At 45.8% G+C, this 22,988-nt stretch overlaps 27 non-coding genes and 2 pseudogenes across 27 annotated transcripts; all 29 read right to left on the minus strand.

The window, feature by feature from the left end:
• Positions 1-202: 202 nt before the first annotated feature.
• On the minus strand, positions 203-366 carry LOC143486247 (U1 spliceosomal RNA). Its single transcript, XR_013123241.1, has one exon. It is a non-coding gene; the product is annotated as a U1 spliceosomal RNA (small nuclear RNA).
• A 626-nt stretch (positions 367-992) lies between these two features.
• LOC143486359 (U1 spliceosomal RNA) lies at positions 993-1,156 on the minus strand. The gene has a single exon (XR_013123350.1). It is a non-coding gene; the product is annotated as a U1 spliceosomal RNA (small nuclear RNA).
• Positions 1,157-1,782: 626 nt separating this feature from the next.
• LOC143486248 (U1 spliceosomal RNA) lies at positions 1,783-1,946 on the minus strand. The gene has a single exon (XR_013123242.1). It is a non-coding gene; the product is annotated as a U1 spliceosomal RNA (small nuclear RNA).
• A 626-nt stretch (positions 1,947-2,572) lies between these two features.
• Positions 2,573-2,736, minus strand: LOC143486249 (U1 spliceosomal RNA). The gene has a single exon (XR_013123243.1). It is a non-coding gene; the product is annotated as a U1 spliceosomal RNA (small nuclear RNA).
• A 626-nt stretch (positions 2,737-3,362) lies between these two features.
• LOC143486431 (U1 spliceosomal RNA) lies at positions 3,363-3,526 on the minus strand. Its single transcript, XR_013123420.1, has one exon. It is a non-coding gene; the product is annotated as a U1 spliceosomal RNA (small nuclear RNA).
• Positions 3,527-4,152: 626 nt separating this feature from the next.
• Positions 4,153-4,316, minus strand: LOC143486459 (U1 spliceosomal RNA). The gene has a single exon (XR_013123447.1). It is a non-coding gene; the product is annotated as a U1 spliceosomal RNA (small nuclear RNA).
• A 626-nt stretch (positions 4,317-4,942) lies between these two features.
• Positions 4,943-5,106, minus strand: LOC143486250 (U1 spliceosomal RNA). Its single transcript, XR_013123244.1, has one exon. It is a non-coding gene; the product is annotated as a U1 spliceosomal RNA (small nuclear RNA).
• A 626-nt stretch (positions 5,107-5,732) lies between these two features.
• LOC143486360 (U1 spliceosomal RNA) lies at positions 5,733-5,896 on the minus strand. Its single transcript, XR_013123351.1, has one exon. It is a non-coding gene; the product is annotated as a U1 spliceosomal RNA (small nuclear RNA).
• Positions 5,897-6,522: 626 nt separating this feature from the next.
• On the minus strand, positions 6,523-6,686 carry LOC143486251 (U1 spliceosomal RNA). The gene has a single exon (XR_013123245.1). It is a non-coding gene; the product is annotated as a U1 spliceosomal RNA (small nuclear RNA).
• Positions 6,687-7,312: 626 nt separating this feature from the next.
• On the minus strand, positions 7,313-7,476 carry LOC143486253 (U1 spliceosomal RNA). Its single transcript, XR_013123247.1, has one exon. It is a non-coding gene; the product is annotated as a U1 spliceosomal RNA (small nuclear RNA).
• Positions 7,477-8,102: 626 nt separating this feature from the next.
• Positions 8,103-8,266, minus strand: LOC143486254 (U1 spliceosomal RNA). Its single transcript, XR_013123248.1, has one exon. It is a non-coding gene; the product is annotated as a U1 spliceosomal RNA (small nuclear RNA).
• Positions 8,267-8,892: 626 nt separating this feature from the next.
• On the minus strand, positions 8,893-9,056 carry LOC143486255 (U1 spliceosomal RNA). The gene has a single exon (XR_013123249.1). It is a non-coding gene; the product is annotated as a U1 spliceosomal RNA (small nuclear RNA).
• A 626-nt stretch (positions 9,057-9,682) lies between these two features.
• LOC143486256 (U1 spliceosomal RNA) lies at positions 9,683-9,846 on the minus strand. The gene has a single exon (XR_013123250.1). It is a non-coding gene; the product is annotated as a U1 spliceosomal RNA (small nuclear RNA).
• A 626-nt stretch (positions 9,847-10,472) lies between these two features.
• Positions 10,473-10,636, minus strand: LOC143486417 (U1 spliceosomal RNA). Its single transcript, XR_013123407.1, has one exon. It is a non-coding gene; the product is annotated as a U1 spliceosomal RNA (small nuclear RNA).
• Positions 10,637-11,262: 626 nt separating this feature from the next.
• Positions 11,263-11,426, minus strand: LOC143486257 (U1 spliceosomal RNA). The gene has a single exon (XR_013123251.1). It is a non-coding gene; the product is annotated as a U1 spliceosomal RNA (small nuclear RNA).
• A 626-nt stretch (positions 11,427-12,052) lies between these two features.
• On the minus strand, positions 12,053-12,216 carry LOC143486258 (U1 spliceosomal RNA). Its single transcript, XR_013123252.1, has one exon. It is a non-coding gene; the product is annotated as a U1 spliceosomal RNA (small nuclear RNA).
• Positions 12,217-12,842: 626 nt separating this feature from the next.
• LOC143486259 (U1 spliceosomal RNA) lies at positions 12,843-13,006 on the minus strand. The gene has a single exon (XR_013123253.1). It is a non-coding gene; the product is annotated as a U1 spliceosomal RNA (small nuclear RNA).
• A 626-nt stretch (positions 13,007-13,632) lies between these two features.
• LOC143486418 (U1 spliceosomal RNA) lies at positions 13,633-13,796 on the minus strand. Its single transcript, XR_013123408.1, has one exon. It is a non-coding gene; the product is annotated as a U1 spliceosomal RNA (small nuclear RNA).
• A 626-nt stretch (positions 13,797-14,422) lies between these two features.
• LOC143486260 (U1 spliceosomal RNA) lies at positions 14,423-14,586 on the minus strand. Its single transcript, XR_013123254.1, has one exon. It is a non-coding gene; the product is annotated as a U1 spliceosomal RNA (small nuclear RNA).
• Positions 14,587-15,212: 626 nt separating this feature from the next.
• Positions 15,213-15,353, minus strand: LOC143486509 (U1 spliceosomal RNA; annotated as a pseudogene).
• A 626-nt stretch (positions 15,354-15,979) lies between these two features.
• On the minus strand, positions 15,980-16,143 carry LOC143486396 (U1 spliceosomal RNA). Its single transcript, XR_013123386.1, has one exon. It is a non-coding gene; the product is annotated as a U1 spliceosomal RNA (small nuclear RNA).
• A 626-nt stretch (positions 16,144-16,769) lies between these two features.
• Positions 16,770-16,910, minus strand: LOC143486510 (U1 spliceosomal RNA; annotated as a pseudogene).
• Positions 16,911-17,536: 626 nt separating this feature from the next.
• On the minus strand, positions 17,537-17,700 carry LOC143486261 (U1 spliceosomal RNA). The gene has a single exon (XR_013123255.1). It is a non-coding gene; the product is annotated as a U1 spliceosomal RNA (small nuclear RNA).
• Positions 17,701-18,326: 626 nt separating this feature from the next.
• Positions 18,327-18,490, minus strand: LOC143486262 (U1 spliceosomal RNA). The gene has a single exon (XR_013123256.1). It is a non-coding gene; the product is annotated as a U1 spliceosomal RNA (small nuclear RNA).
• Positions 18,491-19,117: 627 nt separating this feature from the next.
• Positions 19,118-19,281, minus strand: LOC143486419 (U1 spliceosomal RNA). Its single transcript, XR_013123409.1, has one exon. It is a non-coding gene; the product is annotated as a U1 spliceosomal RNA (small nuclear RNA).
• Positions 19,282-19,907: 626 nt separating this feature from the next.
• LOC143486264 (U1 spliceosomal RNA) lies at positions 19,908-20,071 on the minus strand. Its single transcript, XR_013123258.1, has one exon. It is a non-coding gene; the product is annotated as a U1 spliceosomal RNA (small nuclear RNA).
• Positions 20,072-20,697: 626 nt separating this feature from the next.
• Positions 20,698-20,861, minus strand: LOC143486265 (U1 spliceosomal RNA). Its single transcript, XR_013123259.1, has one exon. It is a non-coding gene; the product is annotated as a U1 spliceosomal RNA (small nuclear RNA).
• Positions 20,862-21,487: 626 nt separating this feature from the next.
• LOC143486266 (U1 spliceosomal RNA) lies at positions 21,488-21,651 on the minus strand. The gene has a single exon (XR_013123260.1). It is a non-coding gene; the product is annotated as a U1 spliceosomal RNA (small nuclear RNA).
• Positions 21,652-22,277: 626 nt separating this feature from the next.
• Positions 22,278-22,441, minus strand: LOC143486460 (U1 spliceosomal RNA). The gene has a single exon (XR_013123448.1). It is a non-coding gene; the product is annotated as a U1 spliceosomal RNA (small nuclear RNA).
• Positions 22,442-22,988: the final 547 nt, after the last annotated feature.

Raw genomic sequence — 22,988 nt, forward strand, 5'->3', positions numbered from 1 at the left:
TCAATGTAGGAAATAGGAAAGAATGAAACGTTTAAGTGTGTACATAAATATACTGCATTTCAGGCAAAATACAACTAAACCTGTCTACCCACACTGTCTATAATGCCATACCAACAGGTGGAGCTCAAGCACTGAGAAGCTACTGTGAAGCAAATTGTAATAATTGCTTGTTTTATTTCTTCTTTTTTTCCACAAAATGTATCAGGGGAGAGCGCGAACGCAGTCCCCCACTACCAGAAATTATGCAGTCGAGATTCCCGCATTTGGGGAATTCGCAAGGGTCAGCACAGCCTGAGTGCAATGGCTGAGCCTCACCTTGGGCGAACCACCTTCCTGATCATGGTCTCACCCCTGCCAGGTAAGTATGACTTGGAAATGCAGCTGTACAAGAACCCTTTCCCCTTGTCAGAACACAGGAAAAGGAAAACATGGGCAGAGGGGAGGGCGGGTCAGGGCCTGACAGACAGGGGGCGGGGTTGCAGGGCAATGGGCGGGCACTTGATTACAGGAAAGGGAAAATGATTGGAAAACATTTTGGTCTTGCACGTCAAACTCAGCAAAGGACAAGAGTCCTTACGTGTAGCCCGCTCTAGAAGCACCCAGTGCGTATTGATTTTGCCGTCGCTGGCAAGACTCCTTCTGCCGTTTGTCAACAGTTTTAAGGCTTTTTATGCTCCTAGCTAGGTTTAGAGATCGAATAGAATGAATAAAGCCATGACTGATTCTGTGATGGATTAGATCTTGTTCACATAGAACATCATGGAAAGCCCCAGTCTTTTAAATGCTTTGATCAATGTAGGAAATAGGAAAGAATGAAACGTTTAAGTGTGTACATAAATATACTGCATTTCAGGCAAAATACAACTAAACCTGTCTACCCACACTGTCTATAATGCCATACCAACAGGTGGAGCTCAAGCACTGAGAAGCTACTGTGAAGCAAATTGTAATAATTGCTTGTTTTATTTCTTCTTTTTTTCCACAAAATGTATCAGGGGAGAGCGCGAACGCAGTCCCCCACTACCAGAAATTATGCAGTCGAGATTCCCGCATTTGGGGAATTCGCAAGGGTCAGCACAGCCTGAGTGCAATGGCTGAGCCTCACCTTGGGCGAACCACCTTCCTGATCATGGTCTCACCTCTGCCAGGTAAGTATGACTTGGAAATGCAGCTGTACAAGAACCCTTTCCCCTTGTCAGAACACAGGAAAAGGAAAACATGGGCAGAGGGGAGGGCGGGTCAGGGCCTGACAGACAGGGGGAGGGGTTGCAGGGCAATGGGCGGGCACTTGATTACAGGAAAGGGAAAATGATTGGAAAACATTTTGGTCTTGCACGTCAAACTCAGCAAAGGACAAGAGTCCTTACGTGTAGCCCGCTCTAGAAGCACCCAGTGCGTATTGATTTTGCCGTCGCTGGCAAGACTCCTTCTGCCGTTTGTCAACAGTTTTAAGGCTTTTTATGCTCCTAGCTAGGTTTAGAGATCGAATAGAATGAATAAAGCCATGACTGATTCTGTGATGGATTAGATCTTGTTCACATAGAACATCATGGAAAGCCCCAGTCTTTTAAATGCTTTGATCAATGTAGGAAATAGGAAAGAATGAAACGTTTAAGTGTGTACATAAATATACTGCATTTCAGGCAAAATACAACTAAACCTGTCTACCCACACTGTCTATAATGCCATACCAACAGGTGGAGCTCAAGCACTGAGAAGCTACTGTGAAGCAAATTGTAATAATTGCTTGTTTTATTTCTTCTTTTTTTCCACAAAATGTATCAGGGGAGAGCGCGAACGCAGTCCCCCACTACCAGAAATTATGCAGTCGAGATTCCCGCATTTGGGGAATTCGCAAGGGTCAGCACAGCCTGAGTGCAATGGCTGAGCCTCACCTTGGGCGAACCACCTTCCTGATCATGGTCTCACCCCTGCCAGGTAAGTATGACTTGGAAATGCAGCTGTACAAGAACCCTTTCCCCTTGTCAGAACACAGGAAAAGGAAAACATGGGCAGAGGGGAGGGCGGGTCAGGGCCTGACAGACAGGGGGCGGGGTTGCAGGGCAATGGGCGGGCACTTGATTACAGGAAAGGGAAAATGATTGGAAAACATTTTGGTCTTGCACGTCAAACTCAGCAAAGGACAAGAGTCCTTACGTGTAGCCCGCTCTAGAAGCACCCAGTGCGTATTGATTTTGCCGTCGCTGGCAAGACTCCTTCTGCCGTTTGTCAACAGTTTTAAGGCTTTTTATGCTCCTAGCTAGGTTTAGAGATCGAATAGAATGAATAAAGCCATGACTGATTCTGTGATGGATTAGATCTTGTTCACATAGAACATCATGGAAAGCCCCAGTCTTTTAAATGCTTTGATCAATGTAGGAAATAGGAAAGAATGAAACGTTTAAGTGTGTACATAAATATACTGCATTTCAGGCAAAATACAACTAAACCTGTCTACCCACACTGTCTATAATGCCATACCAACAGGTGGAGCTCAAGCACTGAGAAGCTACTGTGAAGCAAATTGTAATAATTGCTTGTTTTATTTCTTCTTTTTTTCCACAAAATGTATCAGGGGAGAGCGCGAACGCAGTCCCCCACTACCAGAAATTATGCAGTCGAGATTCCCGCATTTGGGGAATTCGCAAGGGTCAGCACAGCCTGAGTGCAATGGCTGAGCCTCACCTTGGGCGAACCACCTTCCTGATCATGGTCTCACCCCTGCCAGGTAAGTATGACTTGGAAATGCAGCTGTACAAGAACCCTTTCCCCTTGTCAGAACACAGGAAAAGGAAAACATGGGCAGAGGGGAGGGCGGGTCAGGGCCTGACAGACAGGGGGCGGGGTTGCAGGGCAATGGGCGGGCACTTGATTACAGGAAAGGGAAAATGATTGGAAAACATTTTGGTCTTGCACGTCAAACTCAGCAAAGGACAAGAGTCCTTACGTGTAGCCCGCTCTAGAAGCACCCAGTGCGTATTGATTTTGCCGTCGCTGGCAAGACTCCTTCTGCCGTTTGTCAACAGTTTTAAGGCTTTTTATGCTCCTAGCTAGGTTTAGAGATCGAATAGAATGAATAAAGCCATGACTGATTCTGTGATGGATTAGATCTTGTTCACATAGAACATCATGGAAAGCCCCAGTCTTTTAAATGCTTTGATCAATGTAGGAAATAGGAAAGAATGAAACGTTTAAGTGTGTACATAAATATACTGCATTTCAGGCAAAATACAACTAAACCTGTCTACCCACACTGTCTATAATGCCATACCAACAGGTGGAGCTCAAGCACTGAGAAGCTACTGTGAAGCAAATTGTAATAATTGCTTGTTTTATTTCTTCTTTTTTTTCATAAAATGTATCAGGGGAGAGCGCGAACGCAGTGCCCCACTATCAGAAATTATGCAGTCGAGATTCCCGCATTTGGGGAATTCGCAAGGGTCAGCACAGCCTGAGTGCAATGGCTGAGCCTCACCTTGGGCGAACCACCTTCCTGATCATGGTCTCACCCCTGCCAGGTAAGTATGACTTGGAAATGCAGCTGTACAAGAACCCTTTCCCCTTGTCAGAACACAGGAAAAGGAAAACATGGGCAGAGGGGAGGGCGGGTCAGGGCCTGACAGACAGGGGGCGGGGTTGCAGGGCAATGGGCGGGCACTTGATTACAGGAAAGGGAAAATGATTGGAAAACATTTTGGTCTTGCACGTCAAACTCAGCAAAGGACAAGAGTCCTTACGTGTAGCCCGCTCTAGAAGCACCCAGTGCGTATTGATTTTGCCGTCGCTGGCAAGACTCCTTCTGCCGTTTGTCAACAGTTTTAAGGCTTTTTATGCTCCTAGCTAGGTTTAGAGATCGAATAGAATGAATAAAGCCATGACTGATTCTGTGATGGATTAGATCTTGTTCACATAGAACATCATGGAAAGCCCCAGTCTTTTAAATGCTTTGATCAATGTAGGAAATAGGAAAGAATGAAACGTTTAAGTGTGTACATAAATATACTGCATTTCAGGCAAAATACAACTAAACCTGTCTACCCACACTGTCTATAATGCCATACCAACAGGTGGAGCTCAAGCACTGAGAAGCTACTGTGAAGCAAATTGTAATAATTGCTTGTTTTATTTCTTCTTTTTTTCCATAAAATGTATCAGGGGAGAGCGCGAACGCAGTGCCCCACTATCAGAAATTATGCAGTCGAGATTCCCGCATTTGGGGAATTCGCAAGGGTCAGCACAGCCTGAGTGCAATGGCTGAGCCTCACCTTGGGCAAACCACCTTCCTGATCATGGTCTCACCCCTGCCAGGTAAGTATGACTTGGAAATGCAGCTGTACAAGAACCCTTTCCCCTTGTCAGAACACAGGAAAAGGAAAACATGGGCAGAGGGGAGGGCGGGTCAGGGCCTGACAAACAGGGGGCGGGGTTGCAGGGCAATGGGCGGGCACTTGATTACAGGAAAGGGAAAATGATTGGAAAACATTTTGGTCTTGCACGTCAAACTCAGCAAAGGACAAGAGTCCTTACGTGTAGCCCGCTCTAGAAGCACCCAGTGCGTATTGATTTTGCCGTCGCTGGCAAGACTCCTTCTGCCGTTTGTCAACAGTTTTAAGGCTTTTTATGCTCCTAGCTAGGTTTAGAGATCGAATAGAATGAATAAAGCCATGACTGATTCTGTGATGGATTAGATCTTGTTCACATAGAACATCATGGAAAGCCCCAGTCTTTTAAATGCTTTGATCAATGTAGGAAATAGGAAAGAATGAAACGTTTAAGTGTGTACATAAATATACTGCATTTCAGGCAAAATACAACTAAACCTGTCTACCCACACTGTCTATAATGCCATACCAACAGGTGGAGCTCAAGCACTGAGAAGCTACTGTGAAGCAAATTGTAATAATTGCTTGTTTTATTTCTTCTTTTTTTCCACAAAATGTATCAGGGGAGAGCGCGAACGCAGTCCCCCACTACCAGAAATTATGCAGTCGAGATTCCCGCATTTGGGGAATTCGCAAGGGTCAGCACAGCCTGAGTGCAATGGCTGAGCCTCACCTTGGGCGAACCACCTTCCTGATCATGGTCTCACCCCTGCCAGGTAAGTATGACTTGGAAATGCAGCTGTACAAGAACCCTTTCCCCTTGTCAGAACACAGGAAAAGGAAAACATGGGCAGAGGGGAGGGCGGGTCAGGGCCTGACAGACAGGGGGCGGGGTTGCAGGGCAATGGGCGGGCACTTGATTACAGGAAAGGGAAAATGATTGGAAAACATTTTGGTCTTGCACGTCAAACTCAGCAAAGGACAAGAGTCCTTACGTGTAGCCCGCTCTAGAAGCACCCAGTGCGTATTGATTTTGCCGTCGCTGGCAAGACTCCTTCTGCCGTTTGTCAACAGTTTTAAGGCTTTTTATGCTCCTAGCTAGGTTTAGAGATCGAATAGAATGAATAAAGCCATGACTGATTCTGTGATGGATTAGATCTTGTTCACATAGAACATCATGGAAAGCCCCAGTCTTTTAAATGCTTTGATCAATGTAGGAAATAGGAAAGAATGAAACGTTTAAGTGTGTACATAAATATACTGCATTTCAGGCAAAATACAACTAAACCTGTCTACCCACACTGTCTATAATGCCATACCAACAGGTGGAGCTCAAGCACTGAGAAGCTACTGTGAAGCAAATTGTAATAATTGCTTGTTTTATTTCTTCTTTTTTTCCACAAAATGTATCAGGGGAGAGCGCGAACGCAGTCCCCCACTACCAGAAATTATGCAGTCGAGATTCCCGCATTTGGGGAATTCGCAAGGGTCAGCACAGCCTGAGTGCAATGGCTGAGCCTCACCTTGGGCGAACCACCTTCCTGATCATGGTCTCACCTCTGCCAGGTAAGTATGACTTGGAAATGCAGCTGTACAAGAACCCTTTCCCCTTGTCAGAACACAGGAAAAGGAAAACATGGGCAGAGGGGAGGGCGGGTCAGGGCCTGACAGACAGGGGGAGGGGTTGCAGGGCAATGGGCGGGCACTTGATTACAGGAAAGGGAAAATGATTGGAAAACATTTTGGTCTTGCACGTCAAACTCAGCAAAGGACAAGAGTCCTTACGTGTAGCCCGCTCTAGAAGCACCCAGTGCGTATTGATTTTGCCGTCGCTGGCAAGACTCCTTCTGCCGTTTGTCAACAGTTTTAAGGCTTTTTATGCTCCTAGCTAGGTTTAGAGATCGAATAGAATGAATAAAGCCATGACTGATTCTGTGATGGATTAGATCTTGTTCACATAGAACATCATGGAAAGCCCCAGTCTTTTAAATGCTTTGATCAATGTAGGAAATAGGAAAGAATGAAACGTTTAAGTGTGTACATAAATATACTGCATTTCAGGCAAAATACAACTAAACCTGTCTACCCACACTGTCTATAATGCCATACCAACAGGTGGAGCTCAAGCACTGAGAAGCTACTGTGAAGCAAATTGTAATAATTGCTTGTTTTATTTCTTCTTTTTTTCCACAAAATGTATCAGGGGAGAGCGCGAACGCAGTCCCCCACTACCAGAAATTATGCAGTCGAGATTCCCGCATTTGGGGAATTCGCAAGGGTCAGCACAGCCTGAGTGCAATGGCTGAGCCTCACCTTGGGCGAACCACCTTCCTGATCATGGTCTCACCCCTGCCAGGTAAGTATGACTTGGAAATGCAGCTGTACAAGAACCCTTTCCCCTTGTCAGAACACAGGAAAAGGAAAACATGGGCAGAGGGGAGGGCGGGTCAGGGCCTGACAGACAGGGGGCGGGGTTGCAGGGCAATGGGCGGGCACTTGATTACAGGAAAGGGAAAATGATTGGAAAACATTTTGGTCTTGCACGTCAAACTCAGCAAAGGACAAGAGTCCTTACGTGTAGCCCGCTCTAGAAGCACCCAGTGCGTATTGATTTTGCCGTCGCTGGCAAGACTCCTTCTGCCGTTTGTCAACAGTTTTAAGGCTTTTTATGCTCCTAGCTAGGTTTAGAGATCGAATAGAATGAATAAAGCCATGACTGATTCTGTGATGGATTAGATCTTGTTCACATAGAACATCATGGAAAGCCCCAGTCTTTTAAATGCTTTGATCAATGTAGGAAATAGGAAAGAATGAAACGTTTAAGTGTGTACATAAATATACTGCATTTCAGGCAAAATACAACTAAACCTGTCTACCCACACTGTCTATAATGCCATACCAACAGGTGGAGCTCAAGCACTGAGAAGCTACTGTGAAGCAAATTGTAATAATTGCTTGTTTTATTTCTTCTTTTTTTCCACAAAATGTATCAGGGGAGAGCGCGAACGCAGTCCCCCACTACCAGAAATTATGCAGTCGAGATTCCCGCATTTGGGGAATTCGCAAGGGTCAGCACAGCCTGAGTGCAATGGCTGAGCCTCACCTTGGGCGAACCACCTTCCTGATCATGGTCTCACCCCTGCCAGGTAAGTATGACTTGGAAATGCAGCTGTACAAGAACCCTTTCCCCTTGTCAGAACACAGGAAAAGGAAAACATGGGCAGAGGGGAGGGCGGGTCAGGGCCTGACAGACAGGGGGCGGGGTTGCAGGGCAATGGGCGGGCACTTGATTACAGGAAAGGGAAAATGATTGGAAAACATTTTGGTCTTGCACGTCAAACTCAGCAAAGGACAAGAGTCCTTACGTGTAGCCCGCTCTAGAAGCACCCAGTGCGTATTGATTTTGCCGTCGCTGGCAAGACTCCTTCTGCCGTTTGTCAACAGTTTTAAGGCTTTTTATGCTCCTAGCTAGGTTTAGAGATCGAATAGAATGAATAAAGCCATGACTGATTCTGTGATGGATTAGATCTTGTTCACATAGAACATCATGGAAAGCCCCAGTCTTTTAAATGCTTTGATCAATGTAGGAAATAGGAAAGAATGAAACGTTTAAGTGTGTACATAAATATACTGCATTTCAGGCAAAATACAACTAAACCTGTCTACCCACACTGTCTATAATACCATACCAACAGGTGGAGCTCAAGCACTGAGAAGCTACTGTGAAGCAAATTGTAATAATTGCTTGTTTTATTTCTTCTTTTTTTCCACAAAATGTATCAGGGGAGAGCGCGAACGCAGTCCCCCACTACCAGAAATTATGCAGTCGAGATTCCCGCATTTGGGGAATTCGCAAGGGTCAGCACAGCCTGAGTGCAATGGCTGAGCCTCACCTTGGGCGAACCACCTTCCTGATCATGGTCTCACCCCTGCCAGGTAAGTATGACTTGGAAATGCAGCTGTACAAGAACCCTTTCCCCTTGTCAGAACACAGGAAAAGGAAAACATGGGCAGAGGGGAGGGCGGGTCAGGGCCTGACAGACAGGGGGCGGGGTTGCAGGGCAATGGGCGGGCACTTGATTACAGGAAAGGGAAAATGATTGGAAAACATTTTGGTCTTGCACGTCAAACTCAGCAAAGGACAAGAGTCCTTACGTGTAGCCCGCTCTAGAAGCACCCAGTGCGTATTGATTTTGCCGTCGCTGGCAAGACTCCTTCTGCCGTTTGTCAACAGTTTTAAGGCTTTTTATGCTCCTAGCTAGGTTTAGAGATCGAATAGAATGAATAAAGCCATGACTGATTCTGTGATGGATTAGATCTTGTTCACATAGAACATCATGAAAAGCCCCAGTCTTTTAAATGCTTTGATCAATGTAGGAAATAGGAAAGAATGAAACGTTTAAGTGTGTACATAAATATACTGCATTTCAGGCAAAATACAACTAAACCTGTCTACCCACACTGTCTATAATGCCATACCAACAGGTGGAGCTCAAGCACTGAGAAGCTACTGTGAAGCAAATTGTAATAATTGCTTGTTTTATTTCTTCTTTTTTTCCACAAAATGTATCAGGGGAGAGCGCGAACGCAGTCCCCCACTACCAGAAATTATGCAGTCGAGATTCCCGCATTTGGGGAATTCGCAAGGGTCAGCACAGCCTGAGTGCAATGGCTGAGCCTCACCTTGGGCGAACCACCTTCCTGATCATGGTCTCACCCCTGCCAGGTAAGTATGACTTGGAAATGCAGCTGTACAAGAACCCTTTCCCCTTGTCAGAACACAGGAAAAGGAAAACATGGGCAGAGGGGAGGGCGGGTCAGGGCCTGACAGACAGGGGGCGGGGTTGCAGGGCAATGGGCGGGCACTTGATTACAGGAAAGGGAAAATGATTGGAAAACATTTTGGTCTTGCACGTCAAACTCAGCAAAGGACAAGAGTCCTTACGTGTAGCCCGCTCTAGAAGCACCCAGTGCGTATTGATTTTGCCGTCGCTGGCAAGACTCCTTCTGCCGTTTGTCAACAGTTTTAAGGCTTTTTATGCTCCTAGCTAGGTTTAGAGATCGAATAGAATGAATAAAGCCATGACTGATTCTGTGATGGATTAGATCTTGTTCACATAGAACATCATGGAAAGCCCCAGTCTTTTAAATGCTTTGATCAATGTAGGAAATAGGAAAGAATGAAATGTTTAAGTGTGTACATAAATATACTGCATTTCAGGCAAAATACAACTAAACCTGTCTACCCACACTGTCTATAATGCCATACCAACAGGTGGAGCTCAAGCACTGAGAAGCTACTGTGAAGCAAATTGTAATAATTGCTTGTTTTATTTCTTCTTTTTTTCCACAAAATGTATCAGGGGAGAGCGCGAACGCAGTCCCCCACTACCAGAAATTATGCAGTCGAGATTCCCGCATTTGGGGAATTCGCAAGGGTCAGCACAGCCTGAGTGCAATGGCTGAGCCTCACCTTGGGCGAACCACCTTCCTGATCATGGTCTCACCCCTGCCAGGTAAGTATGACTTGGAAATGCAGCTGTACAAGAACCCTTTCCCCTTGTCAGAACACAGGAAAAGGAAAACATGGGCAGAGGGGAGGGCGGGTCAGGGCCTGACAGACAGGGGGCGGGGTTGCAGGGCAATGGGCGGGCACTTGATTACAGGAAAGGGAAAATGATTGGAAAACATTTTGGTCTTGCACGTCAAACTCAGCAAAGGACAAGAGTCCTTACGTGTAGCCCGCTCTAGAAGCACCCAGTGCGTATTGATTTTGCCGTCGCTGGCAAGACTCCTTCTGCCGTTTGTCAACAGTTTTAAGGCTTTTTATGCTCCTAGCTAGGTTTAGAGATCGAATAGAATGAATAAAGCCATGACTGATTCTGTGATGGATTAGATCTTGTTCACATAGAACATCATGGAAAGCCCCAGTCTTTTAAATGCTTTGATCAATGTAGGAAATAGGAAAGAATGAAACGTTTAAGTGTGTACATAAATATACTGCATTTCAGGCAAAATACAACTAAACCTGTCTACCCACACTGTCTATAATGCCATACCAACAGGTGGAGCTCAAGCACTGAGAAGCTACTGTGAAGCAAATTGTAATAATTGCTTGTTTTATTTCTTCTTTTTTTCCACAAAATGTATCAGGGGAGAGCGCGAACGCAGTCCCCCACTACCTGAAATTATGCAGTCGAGATTCCCGCATTTGGGGAATTCGCAAGGGTCAGCACAGCCTGAGTGCAATGGCTGAGCCTCACCTTGGGCGAACCACCTTCCTGATCATGGTCTCACCCCTGCCAGGTAAGTATGACTTGGAAATGCAGCTGTACAAGAACCCTTTCCCCTTGTCAGAACACAGGAAAAGGAAAACATGGGCAGAGGGGAGGGCGGGTCAGGGCCTGACAGACAGGGGGCGGGGTTGCAGGGCAATGGGCGGGCACTTGATTACAGGAAAGGGAAAATGATTGGAAAACATTTTGGTCTTGCACGTCAAACTCAGCAAAGGACAAGAGTCCTTACGTGTAGCCCGCTCTAGAAGCACCCAGTGCGTATTGATTTTGCCGTCGCTGGCAAGACTCCTTCTGCCGTTTGTCAACAGTTTTAAGGCTTTTTATGCTCCTAGCTAGGTTTAGAGATCGAATAGAATGAATAAAGCCATGACTGATTCTGTGATGGATTAGATCTTGTTCACATAGAACATCATGGAAAGCCCCAGTCTTTTAAATGCTTTGATCAATGTAGGAAATAGGAAAGAATGAAACGTTTAAGTGTGTACATAAATATACTGCATTTCAGGCAAAATACAACTAAACCTGTCTACCCACACTGTCTATAATGCCATACCAACAGGTGGAGCTCAAGCACTGAGAAGCTACTGTGAAGCAAATTGTAATCATTGCTTGTTTTATTTCTTCTTTTTTTCCACAAAATGTATCAGGGGAGAGCGCGAACGCAGTCCCCCACTACCAGAAATTATGCAGTCGAGATTCCCGCATTTGGGGAATTCGCAAGGGTCAGCACAGCCTGAGTGCAATGGCTGAGCCTCACCTTGGGCGAACCACCTTCCTGATCATGGTCTCACCCCTGCCAGGTAAGTATGACTTGGAAATGCAGCTGTACAAGAACCCTTTCCCCTTGTCAGAACACAGGAAAAGGAAAACATGGGCAGAGGGGAGGGCGGGTCAGGGCCTGACAGACAGGGGGCGGGGTTGCAGGGCAATGGGCGGGCACTTGATTACAGGAAAGGGAAAATGATTGGAAAACATTTTGGTCTTGCACGTCAAACTCAGCAAAGGACAAGAGTCCTTACGTGTAGCCCGCTCTAGAAGCACCCAGTGCGTATTGATTTTGCCGTCGCTGGCAAGACTCCTTCTGCCGTTTGTCAACAGTTTTAAGGCTTTTTATGCTCCTAGCTAGGTTTAGAGATCGAATAGAATGAATAAAGCCATGACTGATTCTGTGATGGATTAGATCTTGTTCACATAGAACATCATGGAAAGCCCCAGTCTTTTAAATGCTTTGATCAATGTAGGAAATAGGAAAGAATGAAACGTTTAAGTGTGTACATAAATATACTGCATTTCAGGCAAAATACAACTAAACCTGTCTACCCACACTGTCTATAATGCCATACCAACAGGTGGAGCTCAAGCACTGAGAAGCTACTGTGAAGCAAATTGTAATAATTGCTTGTTTTATTTCTTCTTTTTTTCCACAAAATGTATCAGGGGAGAGCGCGAACGCAGTCCCCCACTACCAGAAATTATGCAGTCGAGATTCCCGCATTTGGGGAATTCGCAAGGGTCAGCACAGCCTGAGTGCAATGGCTGAGCCTCACCTTGGGCGAACCACCTTCCTGATCATGGTCTCACCCCTGCCAGGTAAGTATGACTTGGAAATGCAGCTGTACAAGAACCCTTTCCCCTTGTCAGAACACAGGAAAAGGAAAACATGGGCAGAGGGGAGGGCGGGTCAGGGCCTGACAGACAGGGGGCGGGGTTGCAGGGCAATGGGCGGGCACTTGATTACAGGAAAGGGAAAATGATTGGAAAACATTTTGGTCTTGCACGTCAAACTCAGCAAAGGACAAGAGTCCTTACGTGTAGCCCGCTCTAGAAGCACCCAGTGCGTATTGATTTTGCCGTCGCTGGCAAGACTCCTTCTGCCGTTTGTCAACAGTTTTAAGGCTTTTTATGCTCCTAGCTAGGTTTAGAGATCGAATAGAATGAATAAAGCCATGACTGATTCTGTGATGGATTAGATCTTGTTCACATAGAACATCATGGAAAGCCCCAGTCTTTTAAATGCTTTGATCAATGTAGGAAATAGGAAAGAATGAAACGTTTAAGTGTGTACATAAATATACTGCATTTCAGGCAAAATACAACTAAACCTGTCTACCCACACTGTCTATAATGCCATACCAACAGGTGGAGCTCAAGCACTGAGAAGCTACTGTGAAGCAAATTGTAATCATTGCTTGTTTTATTTCTTCTTTTTTTCCACAAAATGTATCAGGGGAGAGCGCGAACGCAGTCCCCCACTACCAGAAATTATGCAGTCGAGATTCCCGCATTTGGGGAATTCGCAAGGGTCAGCACAGCCTGAGTGCAATGGCTGAGCCTCACCTTGGGCGAACCACCTTCCTGATCATGGTCTCACCCCTGCCAGGTAAGTATGACTTGGAAATGCAGCTGTACAAGAACCCTTTCCCCTTGTCAGAACACAGGAAAAGGAAAACATGGGCAGAGGGGAGGGCGGGTCAGGGCCTGACAGACAGGGGGCGGGGTTGCAGGGCAATGGGCGGGCACTTGATTACAGGAAAGGGAAAATGATTGGAAAACATTTTGGTCTTGCACGTCAAACTCAGCAAAGGACAAGAGTCCTTACGTGTAGCCCGCTCTAGAAGCACCCAGTGCGTATTGATTTTGCCGTCGCTGGCAAGACTCCTTCTGCCGTTTGTCAACAGTTTTAAGGCTTTTTATGCTCCTAGCTAGGTTTAGAGATCGAATAGAATGAATAAAGCCATGACTGATTCTGTGATGGATTAGATCTTGTTCACATAGAACATCATGGAAAGCCCCAGTCTTTTAAATGCTTTGATCAATGTAGGAAATAGGAAAGAATGAAACGTTTAAGTGTGTACATAAATATACTGCATTTCAGGCAAAATACAACTAAACCTGTCTACCCACACTGTCTATAATGCCATACCAACAGGTGGAGCTCAAGCACTGAGAAGCTACTGTGAAGCAAATTGTAATAATTGCTTGTTTTATTTCTTCTTTTTTTCCACAAAATGTATCAGGGGAGAGCGCGAACGCAGTCCCCCACTACCTGAAATTATGCAGTCGAGATTCCCGCATTTGGGGAATTCGCAAGGGTCAGCACAGCCTGAGTGCAATGGCTGAGCCTCACCTTGGGCGAACCACCTTCCTGATCATGGTCTCACCCCTGCCAGGTAAGTATGACTTGGAAATGCAGCTGTACAAGAACCCTTTCCCCTTGTCAGAACACAGGAAAAGGAAAACATGGGCAGAGGGGAGGGCGGGTCAGGGCCTGACAGACAGGGGGCGGGGTTGCAGGGCAATGGGCGGGCACTTGATTACAGGAAAGGGAAAATGATTGGAAAACATTTTGGTCTTGCACGTCAAACTCAGCAAAGGACAAGAGTCCTTACGTGTAGCCCGCTCTAGAAGCACCCAGTGCGTATTGATTTTGCCGTCGCTGGCAAGACTCCTTCTGCCGTTTGTCAACAGTTTTAAGGCTTTTTATGCTCCTAGCTAGGTTTAGAGATCGAATAGAATGAATAAAGCCATGACTGATTCTGTGATGGATTAGATCTTGTTCACATAGAACATCATGAAAAGCCCCAGTCTTTTAAATGCTTTGATCAATGTAGGAAATAGGAAAGAATGAAACGTTTAAGTGTGTACATAAATATACTGCATTTCAGGCAAAATACAACTAAACCTGTCTACCCACACTGTCTATAATGCCATACCAACAGGTGGAGCTCAAGCACTGAGAAGCTACTGTGAAGCAAATTGTAATAATTGCTTGTTTTATTTCTTCTTTTTTTCCACAAAATGTATCAGGGGAGAGCGCGAACGCAGTCCCCCACTACCAGAAATTATGCAGTCGAGATTCCCGCATTTGGGGAATTCGCAAGGGTCAGCACAGCCTGAGTGCAATGGCTGAGCCTCACCTTGGGCGAACCACCTTCCTGATCATGGTCTCACCCCTGCCAGGTAAGTATGACTTGGAAATGCAGCTGTACAAGAACCCTTTCCCCTTGTCAGAACACAGGAAAAGGAAAACATGGGCAGAGGGGAGGGCGGGTCAGGGCCTGACAGACAGGGGGCGGGGTTGCAGGGCAATGGGCGGGCACTTGATTACAGGAAAGGGAAAATGATTGGAAAACATTTTGGTCTTGCACGTCAAACTCAGCAAAGGACAAGAGTCCTTACGTGTAGCCCGCTCTAGAAGCACCCAGTGCGTATTGATTTTGCCGTCGCTGGCAAGACTCCTTCTGCCGTTTGTCAACAGTTTTAAGGCTTTTTATGCTCCTAGCTAGGTTTAGAGATCGAATAGAATGAATAAAGCCATGACTGATTCTGTGATGGATTAGATCTTGTTCACATAGAACATCATGGAAAGCCCCAGTCTTTTAAATGCTTTGATCAATGTAGGAAATAGGAAAGAATGAAATGTTTAAGTGTGTACATAAATATACTGCATTTCAGGCAAAATACAACTAAACCTGTCTACCCACACTGTCTATAATGCCATACCAACAGGTGGAGCTCAAGCACTGAGAAGCTACTGTGAAGCAAATTGTAATCATTGTTTGTTTTATTTCTTCTTTTTTTCCACAAAATGTATCAGGGGAGAGCGCGAACGCAGTCCCCCACTACCAGAAATTATGCAGTCGAGATTCCCGCATTTGGGGAATTCGCAAGGGTCAGCACAGCCTGAGTGCAATGGCTGAGCCTCACCTTGGGCGAACCACCTTCAGGTAAGTATGACTTGGAAATGCAGCTGTACAAGAACCCTTTCCCCTTGTCAGAACACAGGAAAAGGAAAACATGGGCAGAGGGGAGGGCGGGTCAGGGCCTGACAGACAGGGGGCGGGGTTGCAGGGCAATGGGCGGGCACTTGATTACAGGAAAGGGAAAATGATTGGAAAACATTTTGGTCTTGCACGTCAAACTCAGCAAAGGACAAGAGTCCTTACGTGTAGCCCGCTCTAGAAGCACCCAGTGCGTATTGATTTTGCCGTCGCTGGCAAGACTCCTTCTGCCGTTTGTCAACAGTTTTAAGGCTTTTTATGCTCCTAGCTAGGTTTAGAGATCGAATAGAATGAATAAAGCCATGACTGATTCTGTGATGGATTAGATCTTGTTCACATAGAACATCATGAAAAGCCCCAGTCTTTTAAATGCTTTGATCAATGTAGGAAATAGGAAAGAATGAAACGTTTAAGTGTGTACATAAATATACTGCATTTCAGGCAAAATACAACTAAACCTGTCTACCCACACTGTCTATAATGCCATACCAACAGGTGGAGCTCAAGCACTGAGAAGCTACTGTGAAGCAAATTGTAATCATTGCTTGTTTTATTTCTTCTTTTTTTCCACAAAATGTATCACGGGAGAGCGCGAACGCAGTCCCCCACTACCAGAAATTATGCAGTCGAGATTCCCGCATTTGGGGAATTCGCAAGGGTCAGCACAGCCTGAGTGCAATGGCTGAGCCTCACCTTGGGCGAACCACCTTCCTGATCATGGTCTCACCCCTGCCAGGTAAGTATGACTTGGAAATGCAGCTGTACAAGAACCCTTTCCCCTTGTCAGAACACAGGAAAAGGAAAACATGGGCAGAGGGGAGGGCGGGTCAGGGCCTGACAGACAGGGGGTGGGGTTGCAGGGCAATGGGCGGGCACTTGATTACAGGAAAGGGAAAATGATTGGAAAACATTTTGGTCTTGCACGTCAAACTCAGCAAAGGACAAGAGTCCTTACGTGTAGCCCGCTCTAGAAGCACCCAGTGCGTATTGATTTTGCCGTCGCTGGCAAGACTCCTTCTGCCGTTTGTCAACAGTTTTAAGGCTTTTTATGCTCCTAGCTAGGTTTAGAGATCGAATAGAATGAATAAAGCCATGACTGATTCTGTGATGGATTAGATCTTGTTCACATAGAACATCATGGAAAGCCCCAGTCTTTTAAATGCTTTGATCAATGTAGGAAATAGGAAAGAATGAAATGTTTAAGTGTGTACATAAATATACTGCATTTCAGGCAAAATACAACTAAACCTGTCTACCCACACTGTCTATAATGCCATACCAACAGGTGGAGCTCAAGCACTGAGAAGCTACTGTGAAGCAAATTGTAATCATTGTTTGTTTTATTTCTTCTTTTTTTCCACAAAATGTATCAGGGGAGAGCGCGAACGCAGTCCCCCACTACCAGAAATTATGCAGTCGAGATTCCCGCATTTGGGGAATTCGCAAGGGTCAGCACAGCCTGAGTGCAATGGCTGAGCCTCACCTTGGGCGAACCACCTTCAGGTAAGTATGACTTGGAAATGCAGCTGTACAAGAACCCTTTCCCCTTGTCAGAACACAGGAAAAGGAAAACATGGGCAGAGGGGAGGGCGGGTCAGGGCCTGACAGACAGGGGGCGGGGTTGCAGGGCAATGGGCGGGCACTTGATTACAGGAAAGGGAAAATGATTGGAAAACATTTTGGTCTTGCACGTCAAACTCAGCAAAGGACAAGAGTCCTTACGTGTAGCCCGCTCTAGAAGCACCCAGTGCGTATTGATTTTGCCGTCGCTGGCAAGACTCCTTCTGCCGTTTGTCAACAGTTTTAAGGCTTTTTATGCTCCTAGCTAGGTTTAGAGATCGAATAGAATGAATAAAGCCATGACTGATTCTGTGATGGATTAGATCTTGTTCACATAGAACATCATGAAAAGCCCCAGTCTTTTAAATGCTTTGATCAATGTAGGAAATAGGAAAGAATGAAACGTTTAAGTGTGTACATAAATATACTGCATTTCAGGCAAAATACAACTAAACCTGTCTACCCACACTGTCTATAATGCCATACCAACAGGTGGAGCTCAAGCACTGAGAAGCTACTGTGAAGCAAATTGTAATAATTGCTTGTTTTATTTCTTCTTTTTTTCCACAAAATGTATCAGGGGAGAGCGCGAACGCAGTCCCCCACTACCAGAAATTATGCAGTCGAGATTCCCGCATTTGGGGAATTCGCAAGGGTCAGCACAGCCTGAGTGCAATGGCTGAGCCTCACCTTGGGCGAACCACCTTCCTGATCATGGTCTCACCCCTGCCAGGTAAGTATGACTTGGAAATGCAGCTGTACAAGAACCCTTTCCCCTTGTCAGAACACAGGAAAAGGAAAACATGGGCAGAGGGGAGGGCGGGTCAGGGCCTGACAGACAGGGGGCGGGGTTGCAGGGCAATGGGCGGGCACTTGATTACAGGAAAGGGAAAATGATTGGAAAACATTTTGGTCTTGCACGTCAAACTCAGCAAAGGACAAGAGTCCTTACGTGTAGCCCGCTCTAGAAGCACCCAGTGCGTATTGATTTTGCCGTCGCTGGCAAGACTCCTTCTGCCGTTTGTCAACAGTTTTAAGGCTTTTTATGCTCCTAGCTAGGTTTAGAGATCGAATAGAATGAATAAAGCCATGACTGATTCTGTGATGGATTAGATCTTGTTCACATAGAACATCATGGAAAGCCCCAGTCTTTTAAATGCTTTGATCAATGTAGGAAATAGGAAAGAATGAAATGTTTAAGTGTGTACATAAATATACTGCATTTCAGGCAAAATACAACTAAACCTGTCTACCCACACTGTCTATAATGCCATACCAACAGGTGGAGCTCAAGCACTGAGAAGCTACTGTGAAGCAAATTGTAATAATTGCTTGTTTTATTTCTTCTTTTTTTCCACAAAATGTATCAGGGGAGAGCGCGAACGCAGTCCCCCACTACCAGAAATTATGCAGTCGAGATTCCCGCATTTGGGGAATTCGCAAGGGTCAGCACAGCCTGAGTGCAATGGCTGAGCCTCACCTTGGGCGAACCACCTTCCTGATCATGGTCTCACCCCTGCCAGGTAAGTATGACTTGGAAATGCAGCTGTACAAGAACCCTTTCCCCTTGTCAGAACACAGGAAAAGGAAAACATGGGCAGAGGGGAGGGCGGGTCAGGGCCTGACAGACAGGGGGCGGGGTTGCAGGGCAATGGGCGGGCACTTGATTACAGGAAAGGGAAAATGATTGGAAAACATTTTGGTCTTGCACGTCAAACTCAGCAAAGGACAAGAGTCCTTACGTGTAGCCCGCTCTAGAAGCACCCAGTGCGTATTGATTTTGCCGTCGCTGGCAAGACTCCTTCTGCCGTTTGTCAACAGTTTTAAGGCTTTTTATGCTCCTAGCTAGGTTTAGAGATCGAATAGAATGAATAAAGCCATGACTGATTCTGTGATGGATTAGATCTTGTTCACATAGAACATCATGGAAAGCCCCAGTCTTTTAAATGCTTTGATCAATGTAGGAAATAGGAAAGAATGAAACGTTTAAGTGTGTACATAAATATACTGCATTTCAGGCAAAATACAACTAAACCTGTCTACCCACACTGTCTATAATGCCATACCAACAGGTGGAGCTCAAGCACTGAGAAGCTACTGTGAAGCAAATTGTAATAATTGCTTGTTTTATTTCTTCTTTTTTTCCCACAAAATGTATCAGGGGAGAGCGCGAACGCAGTCCCCCACTACCTGAAATTATGCAGTCGAGATTCCCGCATTTGGGGAATTCGCAAGGGTCAGCACAGCCTGAGTGCAATGGCTGAGCCTCACCTTGGGCGAACCACCTTCCTGATCATGGTCTCACCCCTGCCAGGTAAGTATGACTTGGAAATGCAGCTGTACAAGAACCCTTTCCCCTTGTCAGAACACAGGAAAAGGAAAACATGGGCAGAGGGGAGGGCGGGTCAGGGCCTGACAGACAGGGGGCGGGGTTGCAGGGCAATGGGCGGGCACTTGATTACAGGAAAGGGAAAATGATTGGAAAACATTTTGGTCTTGCACGTCAAACTCAGCAAAGGACAAGAGTCCTTACGTGTAGCCCGCTCTAGAAGCACCCAGTGCGTATTGATTTTGCCGTCGCTGGCAAGACTCCTTCTGCCGTTTGTCAACAGTTTTAAGGCTTTTTATGCTCCTAGCTAGGTTTAGAGATCGAATAGAATGAATAAAGCCATGACTGATTCTGTGATGGATTAGATCTTGTTCACATAGAACATCATGAAAAGCCCCAGTCTTTTAAATGCTTTGATCAATGTAGGAAATAGGAAAGAATGAAACGTTTAAGTGTGTACATAAATATACTGCATTTCAGGCAAAATACAACTAAACCTGTCTACCCACACTGTCTATAATGCCATACCAACAGGTGGAGCTCAAGCACTGAGAAGCTACTGTGAAGCAAATTGTAATCATTGCTTGTTTTATTTCTTCTTTTTTTCCACAAAATGTATCAGGGGAGAGCGCGAACGCAGTCCCCCACTACCAGAAATTATGCAGTCGAGATTCCCGCATTTGGGGAATTCGCAAGGGTCAGCACAGCCTGAGTGCAATGGCTGAGCCTCACCTTGGGCGAACCACCTTCCTGATCATGGTCTCACCCCTGCCAGGTAAGTATGACTTGGAAATGCAGCTGTACAAGAACCCTTTCCCCTTGTCAGAACACAGGAAAAGGAAAACATGGGCAGAGGGGAGGGCGGGTCAGGGCCTGACAGACAGGGGGCGGGGTTGCAGGGCAATGGGCGGGCACTTGATTACAGGAAAGGGAAAATGATTGGAAAACATTTTGGTCTTGCACGTCAAACTCAGCAAAGGACAAGAGTCCTTACGTGTAGCCCGCTCTAGAAGCACCCAGTGCGTATTGATTTTGCCGTCGCTGGCAAGACTCCTTCTGCCGTTTGTCAACAGTTTTAAGGCTTTTTATGCTCCTAGCTAGGTTTGGAGATCGAATAGAATGAATAAAGCCATGACTGATTCTGTGATGGATTAGATCTTGTTCACATAGAACATCATGGAAAGCCCCAGTCTTTTAAATGCTTTGATCAATGTAGGAAATAGGAAAGAATGAAATGTTTAAGTGTGTACATAAATATACTGCATTTCAGGCAAAATACAACTAAACCTGTCTACCCACACTGTCTATAATGCCATACCAACAGGTGGAGCTCAAGCACTGAGAAGCTACTGTGAAGCAAATTGTAATCATTGTTTGTTTTATTTCTTCTTTTTTTCCACAAAATGTATCAGGGGAGAGCGCGAACGCAGTCCCCCACTACCAGAAATTATGCAGTCGAGATTCCCGCATTTGGGGAATTCGCAAGGGTCAGCACAGCCTGAGTGCAATGGCTGAGCCTCACCTTGGGCGAACCACCTTCCTGATCATGGTCTCACCCCTGCCAGGTAAGTATGACTTAGAAATGCAGCTGTACAAGAACCCTTTCCCCTTGTCAGAACACAGGAAAAGGAAAACATGGGCAGAGGGGAGGGCGGGTCAGGGCCTGACAGACAGGGGGCGGGGTTGCAGGGCAATGGGCGGGCACTTGATTACAGGAAAGGGAAAATGATTGGAAAACATTTTGGTCTTGCACGTCAAACTCAGCAAAGGACAAGAGTCCTTACGTGTAGCCCGCTCTAGAAGCACCCAGTGCGTATTGATTTTGCCGTCGCTGGCAAGACTCCTTCTGCCGTTTGTCAACAGTTTTAAGGCTTTTTATGCTCCTAGCTAGGTTTAGAGATCGAATAGAATGAATAAAGCCATGACTGATTCTGTGATGGATTAGATCTTGTTCACATAGAACATCATGGAAAGCCCCAGTCTTTTAAATGCTTTGATCAATGTAGGAAATAGGAAAGAATGAAACGTTTAAGTGTGTACATAAATATACTGCATTTCAGGCAAAATACAACTAAACCTGTCTACCCACACTGTCTATAATGCCATACCAACAGGTGGAGCTCAAGCACTGAGAAGCTACTGTGAAGCAAATTGTAATCATTGCTTGTTTTATTTCTTCTTTTTTTCCACAAAATGTATCAGGGGAGAGCGCGAACGCAGTCCCCCACTACCAGAAATTATGCAGTCGAGATTCCCGCATTTGGGGAATTCGCAAGGGTCAGCACAGCCTGAGTGCAATGGCTGAGCCTCACCTTGGGCGAACCACCTTCCTGATCATGGTCTCACCCCTGCCAGGTAAGTATGACTTGGAAATGCAGCTGTACAAGAACCCTTTCCCCTTGTCAGAACACAGGAAAAGGAAAACATGGGCAGAGGGGAGGGCGGGTCAGGGCCTGACAGACAGGGGGCGGGGTTGCAGGGCAATGGGCGGGCACTTGATTACAGGAAAGGGAAAATGATTGGAAAACATTTTGGTCTTGCACGTCAAACTCCGCAAAGGACAAGAGTCCTTACGTGTAGCCCGCTCTAGAAGCACCCAGTGCGTATTGATTTTGCCGTCGCTGGCAAGACTCCTTCTGCCGTTTGTCAACAGTTTTAAGGCTTTTTATGCTCCTAGCTAGGTTTAGAGATCGAATAGAATGAATAAAGCCATGACTGATTCTGTGATGGATTAGATCTTGTTCACATAGAACATCATGGAAAGCCCCAGTCTTTTAAATGCTTTGATCAATGTAGGAAATAGGAAAGAATGAAACGTTTAAGTGTGTACATAAATATACTGCATTTCAGGCAAAATACAACTAAACCTGTCTACCCACACTGTCTATAATGCCATACCAACAGGTGGAGCTCAAGCACTGAGAAGCTACTGTGAAGCAAATTGTAATAATTGCTTGTTTTATTTCTTCTTTTTTTCCATAAAATGTATCAGGGGAGAGCGCGAACGCAGTGCCCCACTATCAGAAATTATGCAGTCGAGATTCCCGCATTTGGGGAATTCGCAAGGGTCAGCACAGCCTGAGTGCAATGGCTGAGCCTCACCTTGGGCAAACCACCTTCCTGATCATGGTCTCACCCCTGCCAGGTAAGTATGACTTGGAAATGCAGCTGTACAAGAACCCTTTCCCCTTGTCAGAACACAGGAAAAGGAAAACATGGGCAGAGGGGAGGGCGGGTCAGGGCCTGACAAACAGGGGGCGGGGTTGCAGGGCAATGGGCGGGCACTTGATTACAGGAAAGGGAAAATGATTGGAAAACATTTTGGTCTTGCACGTCAAACTCAGCAAAGGACAAGAGTCCTTACGTGTAGCCCGCTCTAGAAGCACCCAGTGCGTATTGATTTTGCCGTCGCTGGCAAGACTCCTTCTGCCGTTTGTCAACAGTTTTAAGGCTTTTTATGCTCCTAGCTAGGTTTAGAGATCGAATAGAATGAATAAAGCCATGACTGATTCTGTGATGGATTAGATCTTGTTCACATAGAACATCATGGAAAGCCCCAGTCTTTTAAATGCTTTGATCAATGTAGGAAATAGGAAAGAATGAAACGTTTAAGTGTGTACATAAATATACTGCATTTCAGGCAAAATACAACTAAACCTGTCTACCCACACTGTCTATAATGCCATACCAACAGGTGGAG

Source organism: Brachyhypopomus gauderio, unplaced genomic scaffold (assembly GCF_052324685.1).
Source record: "Brachyhypopomus gauderio isolate BG-103 unplaced genomic scaffold, BGAUD_0.2 sc44, whole genome shotgun sequence".
NCBI lineage: Eukaryota > Metazoa > Chordata > Actinopteri > Gymnotiformes > Hypopomidae > Brachyhypopomus > Brachyhypopomus gauderio.